The sequence below is a fragment of the Stegostoma tigrinum genome, chromosome 45 (genome assembly GCF_030684315.1).
Source record: "Stegostoma tigrinum isolate sSteTig4 chromosome 45, sSteTig4.hap1, whole genome shotgun sequence".
NCBI classification, from domain to species: Eukaryota; Metazoa; Chordata; class Chondrichthyes; order Orectolobiformes; family Stegostomatidae; genus Stegostoma; species Stegostoma tigrinum.
Window position 1 is genome coordinate 3,156,540 of NC_081398.1, and position 12,811 is coordinate 3,169,350.

Consider the following 12,811-nt stretch of genomic DNA (forward strand, 5'->3'; position numbering starts at 1 on the left):
TTATTCCTCGGACTGCTTACTTTATGGCTACTCACTCCTTTTTTCTGGACTACACTTGGAATGGGTTCCCTCAGGAATTGTTTGTAAAATTTAATTTTTGGATATTGACTGGAATAAAACAAGAGGCTTATGCAAAAGTAACCTCACATTGTTACTGAAGTTTTGTCCAGCACATCCTAGTCCAATTATTAAGAGGCCTTCAAACTGGAACCTCCTTTGGAATGAAAGCCCGCTTGCTGAAGGCTGGATGCAGCATGGTACTTGGGAGTGCTATCCTTGATTCCAGACAGAATCATAGAATCCCGACAGTGCAGAAAGGGGTCAATCAGTCCACCATAGCTACACCAACCCTTCGAAGAGCATCCACTCTACCAACATAACCCCACATTTACTATGGCTAATCCACCTAGTCTACACATCCCTGAACACTATGGGGCAATCTAGCATGGCCAATCCACCCTAACCTGCACATCTTTGGACTGTGGGAGGAAACTGGAGCACCCAGAGGAAACCCACGTAGACACGGGGAGAATGTGCAAACTCCAAAGGGACAGTCACCTAGGTTGGGATCGAACCGAGGAGCTAACCCTTGAACCACCACAGATAGATACCTCTAGACATTGCAAAGATGATGCACAGAAAAGTTAGCATCAAAACCTGAGGACTCTGTGAAAGCTTCTCCTGCTTTACTGACAATGCCAAAACAAGTGCAGCCATCAATCAGTTCGTGACATTGCCTGTGCAGTGTTACAGTATCATAACGTTATAAAGAAACCACTCAGTCAATCTGTGGTGATTTTTACAAAGAGCAATTAGTCCAACTCCCTTCTCTTTCTTCATGGCCCGACACATTTTCTATTTAAAATTGTTATGATCCCATAATATTAATACTGGAAAAGTTAAATCCCTGGCTAGATGGACTGTAAATTCATGTTTTTTATATTCATCCATAAGATGCAAGCTTTACTGGCTGGGCTAGAATTTATTGCCCATCCCTAATTGCCCACTGGGCATTAAAGATCAACCGTATAGCTGTGGGTCTGGAGTCATGTGTAGGTCAGACCAGGTAAGGATTACAGATTTCCTACCTCATTGACATCTACCCCAACATGTGGAAAATTGGTTGACAACGTAATGTACACAAAAAGTAGAAATCCAATCCAGCCAATTAACATCCAAGGGGTCTACCCTCCGTCATCAGAAAAATAATGGAATGCGTCATCAACAGTACTATCAAGCAACACATGCTCAGCAATAACCAGTTCAGGGACACTCACTTTGGTTCCATTAGGGCCACTCAGCATCTGACCTTATTGCAGCCTTTGTCCAAACATGGACAAAAGAGCTGAATTCCAGAGGTGAAGTGGGAATGATAGCCCTTGAAATCAAGGCCACATTTGACTGATTTAACAACAACAATCCTTCGCAAAACTGGAGTCAATGGGAATTGGGGGGAAACTCTCTACCTGGTTGAACTAATACCTGGCATGTAGGAAGATGGTTATGGTTGCCAGAGGTCAATCATCTCAGCTCCAGGACCTCTCTGCAGGAGTTTCTCAGGGTAGTGTCCTCACCCCAACCACATTCAGCTTCTTCATTAATGAACTTGCCTCCATCATAAGGTCAGAAGTGGGGACGTGTGCTGATAATTGCATAATGACCAGCACCATCTGCAGCTCCTCAGATGTTGAATCAGTTCATGTTCAAATGCAACAAGACCTGAACAATATCCTGGTTTGACAAGTGGATGGTGATGACCATCTCCAGCATGAAAGAATCTAGTCATTGCCCCTTGACATCCAATGGCATTACCATCACCAAATCCCCACTATCAACATCCTGGGGGTTACCATTGATCAGAAACTAAATTGGATCAACCAGCTACAACAGCAGTGGGGAGTAACTCACCACCTGACTCTCCAATGGGCACCACACCCACATACATTCACTGCTTCCACCGCCAACACTCAGCAGCAGCAGTGTATACCTTCAACCAAATGTACTGCAGAAATTCTCCAAGGATTCTTCAACAGCACCTTCCAAACACATGGCCAATTCTATTTAGAAAGACAGATGCATGGAAGCAGATACATGGAAAACCATCAGTTGCAAACTCCCCTCCAAGCCTCTCACCATCCTGACTTGGAAATATTTCAGCATTCCTTCAGTGTCACAGGGTCAAAATCCTGGAACTCCCTTCTTAAACAACTGTGTGTGGATCTGCGCCAAATGGACTTCAGCAGTTCCAGAAGTCAGCTCACCACCAGCTTGTCATAGTCAATTAGGAATGGGCAGTAAATTCTAATCCAGTCTGTCAAATTCACAAACCATGAACAAAAAGACCTCAGAGTTCCTTGACAGCACTGCAGAAGCACCTCACCACTTGGGCTGCATCTGTTCAATGAGAAGATCAGTGCCTCCCAGAGACAAAATAATAGGCAATGTATGTGGATTTCTGGGTGTTAGCCACATTCCTAAGAATGTATTTTTTAAAAAATAAATACCCTCCATTTCCCTGTCAGCGATATTGATCTCAAACCCAATGTCATTGCAGGAAATCTACTTTCTTGCCTGGATCCTTAGATGTAACATACATAAAGTGAAGTTTGTTCGCTGAGGACAGCCACAGGGTATCTCACCACTCAGGGTTTTCTTTAGTCTGTTGCTAACATTTGCATTGTTCAATGGTGCTTCTCAACTTGGCTATGGGCCAAGTGTTGGAAAGTGGGATTGGTGTGGACAGGTGGTGGGTTTATTATTATTGGTGCAGACTTAGTAGGCCAAAGAGCCTCTTCAGTACGATATGATTCTTTGACTGTTTTACAGATGCAGGTTCTGGAATCTCTCAAAATTATTGCCAAGTTGTCAGATGTGGGAATAAAAATTGACCAAATGGCCACTGTTTGAGCTTTTGTTCTGTATGTATACCATGCTGTATCTGTCCTGAGTGTGTTTGATGGGACAGGAAGGACATATCTTTATATCTGTCCTGTGCTGTACTTGCCCTGGGAGTGTTTAACTGGCTAGTGGCAGCTTTAATTGACACATCTCTCACCTTGCGAGAATAAATGAATAAATGTGTAAAGTCACCATTGTCCATTGAGAGAAGACTGGTATTGAATTTAACCTAAGGGTCACAATGCCTCACATGAGGGATGAGGTTGAGAAGGAAGGACTTTCGTGGTGACCTCAGAAAGAATGCTGCACAAACACACAATTTTTCAATAATACATCAGCCTTAGTTACTAATCTTACTGAAATAGACTTCATCAAAGTTTGCATCCAAGAAACTATCATTTATACCACTACGTTGTGTTCAAATTGACCTTACAATCATCACTAATCATTCATCAAGCCACATAATATGATGTGAGCAACATTCCAATCATATTGCAGCACTGGAATTCAATGTAACTTTGATGCGTGGTGCTTGGTAGTTAATAATGGCTCGAGGACCGTGTCAAACCTAAAGTTTTCCAGTGGAAATAAAGACAAAATAAAACAGTAGAAGAAGGAAGATGTTGAGAGATGAAGTTAATATTTCGCTTCCAGAGTAACATTCCTGGCCAGGCCATACGAATATATTATCAAGTCGTCTTTTTCTAGGTTATGAATGTTGATCAAAGTTGGTTTATTCTACAATATTTGAACTTCCACCTGAATCAACAGAATTAAATGTATGCTTTAAACATACAGTCAAAAATGACTGACATTATGGTGCTGGTAACTCAGAGAGCAAAGGTTTTGTTAAGCGTGTTGTTTTTGTTAAGACAGACCTGAGTATCAGATTGGCTTGGCATTGTTGACATTGGAGGACATAGTGGTGAAAGAACTGATGCATGATCCAAGTTGAGTAGGAAACGCTAATGGTGAAACAAAAATCTTATCCTCATGAACCGCCATACACATATCGCAACTATAACAATTCAATGAGGAGAGATCAAGGAGAATGGACCCACACTCTGGGAATTAGAAGAATGAGAGATGATATAATTGAAACAGGATATACTGAGAAGGTTTCAAAGGACAGATGGTGAGAAGCTGTTTCTCCTGGCTGGAAAGTTTAAAGTTCTAGGGAATAGTCCTAAAAAACCATGATGGCTATTCTATTCAGTTGGAAACTGCAGGGGATGGGCACATTAGAAATGTGGAGCTTATTCAAGGAAAAGCTCCTGTGTGTCCTAGATAAGTAGGTAACTGTCAGGCAGGGAGGAAGCTGTAGAGCGCGGGAGCTGTGGTTTACGAAGGAGGTGGAATCTCTGGTCAAGAGGAAGAAGAAGGCTTATGTTAGGATGAGAAGTGAAGGCTCAGTTAGGGCGCTTGAGGGCTACAAGATAGCCAGGAAAGACCTAAAGAGAGAGCTCAGAAGAGCCAGGAGGAGACATGAGAATTTGTTGGCAGATAGGATCAGGGTAAACCCTAAGGCTTTCTATACGTATTTAAGGAATAAAAGAATGACGAGAGTAAAATTAGGCCCAATCAAGGATAGTAGTGGGAAGTTGTGTGTGGAGTCAGAGGAGATAGGGGAAGCACGAGATGAATATTTTTCAACAGTATTCACTCTAGAAAACGACAATGTTGTCGAGGAGAACACTGAGATACAGGCTACTAGACAAGGTGGGATTGAGGTTCACAAGGAAGAGGTATTAGAAATCCAACAGAGGGTGAAGATAGATAAGTCCTCTGGGCCGGATGGGATTTATCCTCTGGGAAGCCAGGGAGGAGATTGCCGAGCCTTTGGCATTGATCTTTAACTCGTCATTGTCTACAGGAGTAGTGCCAGATGACTGGAGGATAGCAAATGTGGTTCCCCTGTTCAAGAAGGGGAGTAGAGACAACCCTGGTAATTATAGACCAGTGAGCCTTACTTCAGTTGCTGGTAAAGTGTTGGAAAAAGTTATAAGAGATAGGATTTATTTAGGGATAGTCAGCACGGTTTTGTGAAGGGCAGGTCGTGCCTCACAAACCTTATTGAGTTCTTTGAGAAGGTGACCAAACAAGTAGATGAGAGTAAACCGGTTGATGTGGTGTATATGGATTTCAGCAAGGCGTTCGATAAGGTTCCTCACAGTAGGCTATTGGACAAAATGCGGAGGAATGGGATTGTGGGATATAGCAGTTTGGATCGGAAATTGGCTTGCTGAAAGAAGACAGAGGGTGGTAGTTGATGGGAAATGTTCATCCTGGAGACCAGTTACTAGTGGTGTACCACAAGGGTCGGTGTTGGGTCCACTGCTATTTGTCATTTTTATAAATGACCTGGATGAGGGCGTAGAAGGATGGGTTAGTAAATTTGCAGACGACACAAAGGTCGGTGGAGTTGTGGATAGTGACGAAGGATGCTGTAGGTTGCAGAGAGACATAGATAAGCTGCAGAGCTGGGCTGAGAGGTGGTAAATGGAGTTTAATGCGGACAAGTGTGAGGTGATGCAATTTGGTAGGAGTAACCAGAAGGCAAAGTACTGGGCTAATGGTAAGATTCTTGGTAGTGTAGATGAGCAGAGAGATCTCAGTGTCCATGTACACAGATCCTTGAAAGTTGCCACCCAGGTTGACAGGGCTCTTAAGAAGGCATACAGTGTTTTAGCTTTTATTAATAGTGGGATCGAGTTCCAGAACCATGAGGTTATGCTGCAGCTGTACAAAACTCTGGCGCGGCCGCTTTTGGAGTATTGTGTACAGTTCTGGTCACCGCATTATAAGAAGGATGTGGAAGCTTTGGAAAGGGTGCAAAGGAGATTTACTAGGATGTTGCGTGGTATGGAGGGAAGTTCTTACGAGGAAAGGCTGAGGGACTTGAGGCTGTTTTCATTAGAGAGAAGAAGGTTGAGAGGTGACTTAATTGAAACACATAAAATAATCAGAGGGTTAGATAGGGTGGATAGGGAGAGCCTTTTTTCTCGGATGGTGACGGCAAGCACGAGGGGGCATAGCTTTAAATTGAGGGGTGAAAGATATAGGACAGATGTCAGAGGTAGTTTCTTTACACAGAGAGTAGTAACGGGAATGGAACGCTTTGCCTGAAACGGTAGTAGATTCACCAACTTTAGGTACATTTAAGTCGTTATTGGATAAGCATATGGACGTACATGGAATAGTGTAGGTTAGATGGGCTTGAGATTGGTATGACAGGTCGGCACAACATCGAGGGCCGAAGGGCCTGTACTGTGCTGTAATGTTCTATGTTATGTTCTATGTTACATTGTGGAGAAACTTCTTTATTCAGAGGGCTTAGGACTTGTTAACCTCGAACAGTGTGAATGCTTAGCCATTGAATATCATGAAGACTAAGATCAATACATTTTTGGGCTCTAAGTAAACCAAGAAATAAAGGGACTAGTAGGGAAAATGGATTTGAGATCAAAACACAATTCTAATGGGAGAGCAAACTTATGGCCCCATATGGCCTCGTTCCATCTGTACCTTATGTGCTTAACTGTAACACCTCTCTATTTTATATCTATATCTGATTGTAGATGATGGCAGTCCTTGAGATGAATGAGAGGACAAAGTTCTACGGATAAACAAATCATTGAGGTAGAATGCATAATCTTTATGGCTTTGAAATGAAACTCGGAAGTGCCCCTACATTCACCATTGTGAAGTCTCAAGTAATCAACAACATAAACAAAAGGGACTTTGACCAAAGTAAATTTACAAGGGCTGCAATAATAATTCTAAAAAATTGTGTATTAACATGACAATATTGGGTATATTTCGTATTTCAGCCTCTTTAGGACAGAATGTGGCTCAGGGTAGCAAGCTGATCTTTATAATCATAAGGCTAGGAGTTCAAGTCCCAATCCATAGGTATCAAACTAAAGCCCCATTAACACTTTCAAGTGATCACAAATGATCACATGGCTCTATTTGGAGGGGAGGAGATAGTGCAGTGGTATTGATGCTGGGCTAGTCATCCAGAGACCCAAGTAATTCTCAGAATCCATGTTCACATCCCACCATGGCAGATTATAGAATTTGCATTCAATTAAAATGAAGAAAATCTGGAATTAAAATTAATGATGACTATGAAATCACTGTCAATTGTTGTAAAAAAAAACCCATCTGGATCACCAATGCCATCAAGAAAGGAAATCTGCTGTCCATCTAGTTTACGTGCAACTCCAAACCCAAAGCAAAGTGGTTAACTGAAATGGCCTATCGAGCTCATCAATTGTACCAAACTATTCATAAACCTTAAAAAAGGAATGAAACTGGGGAAACCAACTGGGCATTGATTAAGTCAATGGAAGAAACAACAGTATGCTTAGCTTTGACAAGCCATCATAATGAAACCTAAGACACAACAATGACAGCATCTGGGAATTCACCATACAAGTATCATACTCTGAAATTAAACAGTGCATCCTAACACATATTACATGTCTTTTATCAACCCAATCCTGAATCTTGACCAAATCTTTTTTACTTGGTTCTGGACTGCTTCATTGTCTAAGGAATCACAAAAGATGCTGCATGTTAAGCAATCATCAGTGAACATCCCCACTTCTGACCTCATGATGGAAGGAAGGTCATTGATGAAGCAACTGTCGATGGTTGGGCCTGGGACGGCACCTTATCGTAAATCTCCTCTTAAGATCCCCAGCGGAACAGATGCCACTCTTCAGCCAACTTACTTCACTCCACGTGCTATCAAGGAACAGATGGAGTGCTATGAGCCCTCAGCAATAGCACTGAACACTTGTGCTCCAGAACTAGCCACACTGGTAGCCAAGCTGTCCATTACATCTACAATAGTTACCTACCTGGCAATGAGGGAAATTGCCCAGGAATGACTGATCCATGAGGAAAGTATAGATCAAACCCAGAACTCAGTCTCCTTGGAAAACAATGAAAGGGATCATCATCAGTGGTATCAAGTATCACTTGCAATGGAATAACCTACCCACAGGTGCTCTGTTTGGTTTCTGCAGGGCCATTCATTTTCTGGCCACATTGTAGATTCAGTCCAAAAATAGACAAAGGAGCTGAATTCCACAGATGAGGTGAGAATGACAGCCCTTGACATCAAGGCAGCATTTGACTGAATGTGGCATGAAGGACCCCTAGCAAAACTGGATCAATAGAAATTGGGGGAAACTTTCCATGGGTTGGAGCCACAAAAATGGTCTGAAGTACAATGTCATAGCAGCACCATCATTGCCAAGTTCATCTCCATATTCACAGAAATATATTGCAGTTGCCTTGTCATCATTGGACTCATATTCTGAAATTACCTGTTGACCACCATTGCAGAGTCACCTCCATCAGAGCAGGTTAAAGAAAAGGGGTTGGACAAGAATTGTAGGAAAGCAGGACTCTGAGGACTGGATGGCTCTCAAGGATTATACCATGCCTATACTATTTTCCCACATCAACTAAATCAAATCTTCCTCAGCAGTTATGATGGCTGATTCTATATTGAGGTCTCTTTGTTGCTCAGCTTTTTTGAATCAAACCTCTGCCGGTCACAATTATATAAATAAATCCAAGTCATGGCTTCAGGATAAAAAACGAAAGAATTGCGGATGCTGTAAATCAGGAACAAAAACAAAGTTTCTGGAGAAGCTCAGCAGGTCTAGCAGCATCTGTGAAGGAAAAAATAGTTAATGCAGATGCTTCCAGATCTGCTGAGCTTCTCCAGAAACTTTATTTGTGCTCATGGTTTCAGGATATTCACTCTGATTATGTCTGAGAGTTATAAACAGGACATTCTTTTGGAGGAGGGGAAACAGCCATAAATCATGGTCTACATTGGTCTCAATGATATTGGTAGAAAGCAGAAATGTCCTGCAAGCAGATTCTTGGGATCTGAGGAAGAGTTTGAAAAGCAGGACCTCTGAAGTAGTAATCTCAGGATTATTCCCAGTAACACATGCTCGTGAGTATATAAATAGGATGATTAAGCAAAAGAAGCAACAGAGTCGTGGAGTCTGACAGCAAAGAAGAGGTCCTTCATGTTCAGAGAAATGTGTAGGAGGGAAGGTGTTACATTAGGATCAGTTCTGGGGCAGGTGGGATCTGTACAAAGAAGCCAGGTCTCATCTTAGCAGGACCGGGACGAATATCCTTGAGTAGATTGGCTAATGTAATTGGGGAGGATTCCAGCTAACTTTGCAGGGATATGGAAGCCTGAGAGGGATTTCAGAAAGGAGATAAACAAAGTTAGTTATGGGAAGTAGAAAAGTTGTCAATTAACGTGAAAGATAGCAGAAACAAATTTCAATCGAGTTAAATTATGAAATAATGTTAAAAGGCAGAAATAATGACAATCTATCTGAATACACGCGGCAGTCCTACAAGATAGGTGAATTAATGGCACAAATAGTAGTAAATATGTATGATGTAAACATCATTGCAGAGATGCGGCAGTCGGGTTAGCAAGGCCAGGAACTAAATATGCAAAGATTTGCAGAGATTGTGGACATTGGACCACTGAAAAATGAGGTTAGAGAAGTAGTAATTGGGAACAAAGAAATGGCAAGAGAATTGAGTATGTAGTTTATGTCAATCTTCACAATGGAAAGCACCTATAGCACACCAGGACTTCAAGAGTGTCACTTCAAGGTGAGTGTAGTGGCCATTATTAAGCAAAAGATGCTGGGGAACCTGGAAGGCCTGAAAATGGATAAATCAGTCTGACCAGATGGACTACACCCCAGAGTCCTGACAAAGATAGCTGAGGAGATTGTGGAGGCATTGGTGGTGATCTGTCAGGAATCACTGCAGTCAGGGAGGTTGCAGGAGGGCTAGAAAATAATTAATGTAGCAGCCCCATTTTAGAAGTGAGGGAAGCACAAAACAGGAAATTATAGCCTGGCTTCAGTCGCTGGTAAGATTCCTGGAAGGAATCATCAAACCAGTCCAATTCGCAGAATGGGTGGCACCGGTCAAACTGATTTTGAAGTCCAATGGATTGGTTTACCTTTATTAATGGTAAGTTATTACATAACCTGGCATCCATACTGACCCCTTCGCATCAACTCCTAAAAAAGGGTCAGCCTTAGATCTATTCACTTGGTCAAGCCCTAGTTTTCAATGAAGTAAAGAAACAGGTATCATCCTCTAAGGTGCTGCCATACTGAAACTAAGAAAGATCTGTTATTGACATGCAACACCTTGTCATACAGCATCAGGTTGACATTAGCTCATCGGTGGTCCAATGGAGGGGAATACCCATTAACATCCAGGATATTGGCTAATGCCGAGTGTAAATACGCCCTGATATAGAAAAGAAGATTGGCAGTCAATATTTGGAGTCAGAAAGTTCCAGCAGTACCTTTATGGATGAAAATCTATGAAAGTCACAGATCGCAAATGTCTACTTGATCTGCTTTAAAAACAGTCTAACTTTTAAAGGCTGGCTTAAAGAAACAGCCTACAGCCTCGCCAGATACCAGGCTGGCACCGTTGACTGAAGGGTCTGTTTCAGTGCTGTACATCCATATGACTCTATGACCTGATTATCAATATATCTGAAGGACTGTGGAAGTGATCTAACAATACATATCCATTTTATACCACATATGGGAAATAAACACTAAAAACTGATATGAAAAGAATTGGTTAAGATCCACACTTCCAGATCACTTTTCAGAAGTAAAGTATAATAATTACAATTATGTAATGCTTTCCTTACCTTTGGGGTCCCAATGCATTGACAGTCAATTCAATGATTTTAAACTCTTGTAATATAGGAAACACAGCTAAGAATCTGCACACAAACAGCAATACGATCCTGACAAGAGATTCTGTATTAATTACAGTGGATAAACAATTAACATTGACTACAAAAATCAGCTATATCTCCTCTGCTATTCATTAAAATAGCATTATGGGTTGTTTTACATTGACGGGAGATCGGATGGGCTGTCTCATGTCTAAAATCTTATCTGGAAGTCTGCACATCTGACAGTGCCACAATCCCTTAGGAGGATCCATGCCAGCCTAGATTGTGACCACCAGTCAAAGGAGTTATGCATGAACTCAAATGCTTCTAACTCATAAGAAAGCTGTAACTATGTCACCGGTAGTGTCTAAATAAAGAACACGTTTTCCATTATATGTGTACCCTTTTTCCAGGTGATTTTGGTTTGATCAGTGTGATGCTAAGCCACAGGTTATGAGCTCAAATCCCACCAAACTGAGAAACAGAATAAAGCCAACGAACCCGTGACAACTGCTTCTCAAGCAACAATCTTACAGAGAATTCCATCAGATTTTCACCCACTTCCACAGAAAGATATTTTATGGGGAAAAGAATCTGGATATTAATTAGATCTGAGATTCTTGGCTGAATTTCCAGTCAACGTTACAAAGATAAGATCAGTTGTAATATTGAAGGAACACATTACCAGCAGATGCTGGAAACTTTACTGAGAACATAGCAGGTCAGGCAGCATCCATGGAAAGAAAGCAAGCTAACATTTCGAGTCTGGATCATTCTTCGTCAGAGATGAAGTGTGGAGGAGGCAACATTTATGCAATAGTGGGGATGGGGTATGTTGGAGTGCTAGGGGAGAAAGGATGTTGATAGTTTAAATTAAGTGAACAGAATGTGAGAATGGCAGAAGAATGGTGAGTCTAACTGCCAGACTGGAAAGAGCAGGCAGTCCCACTGGAGTAGGGGAGGGAAGAGAGGACATGGTAACAGAGAATGTAACAAGTGAAGCTTAATGAAAGGGAATGAATGGGTTCATAATCTGTAATACTTCACACTCCCACAGAGTGAGCAGTAAACGCAGCAGAGCACAAAATCAATATGGGATCGTTCTCCTTCTTATTTCAGTTATCAAAGGAGTAAGTGTCAAGAGACCAGGGGCATAAAAAATTGCAACCTAATAGGTCTGACCATTCAGCTCATGAGACTCAGGCAATTCAATTGTGCTAAACTTTCCTACTGGAATATCCATTTGTAGTCCTGCAACATTCTTTCGGCTCGTGTTGCCACTCATTGTCCACCTTTATAGTTACTGCTCAGAGATGGCATTCACGCTTTTTTTGAGCAGCTGCAGTATCATAAGTGAAAATGTTCCCACAATCCTGTTAAATAGAGTGTGCCAGGATCTTGACCCCACCAACAATGATGGAATATTTGTTAGACAAGATTCCATATGGTGGACTGGTTATTAAGGTTAGATCACATGGGATCCTGGGAGAGCAGGCTATTTGGATACAAAATTGGCTTGAACATTGGAGACAGAAGGTGGTGGTAGAGGGTTGCTTTTCGAGCTGGAGACCTGTGATCAGCGGTGCGGCATAAGGATTGGTGCTGGGTCCACAGCTTTTTGTCATTTATATAAGTTACTTGAACATAAATGTAGGAGGTTTAGTTAGTAAGTTTGCAGACGACCCCAAAATAGGTGGTGTAGTGAACAGTGAAGAAGGTTATCTCAGAGCACAATGGGGCCTTGATCAGGCCAACGGGCAGTGGCAGATGGAGTTTAATTTAGATAAATGTGACGTGTTGCATTTTGGTAAGGGAAACCAGGGCAGGGCTTATACAGTTAATGGTAGGGCTCTGGGGAGCTCTGCCACACACAGGGATCTAGGTATGCAGGTGCATGGTTCTTTGCAAGTGGAATCGCAGGCAGACTGGGTGGTGAAGAAGGTGTTTCGCATACTTGCCTTTATTGGTCAGAACATTAAGTTGGGACGTCATGTTGCGGCTGTAGAAGGCATTAGTGAGACCACTTTTAGAATACTGAGGACAATTCTAGTTTCCCTGTCATAAACTTAAGATCTTGAGAGGGTGCAAAACAGATTTCCAAGGATATTGCTGGGACTGGACAGCTTGAGTTATAGGGAGAGG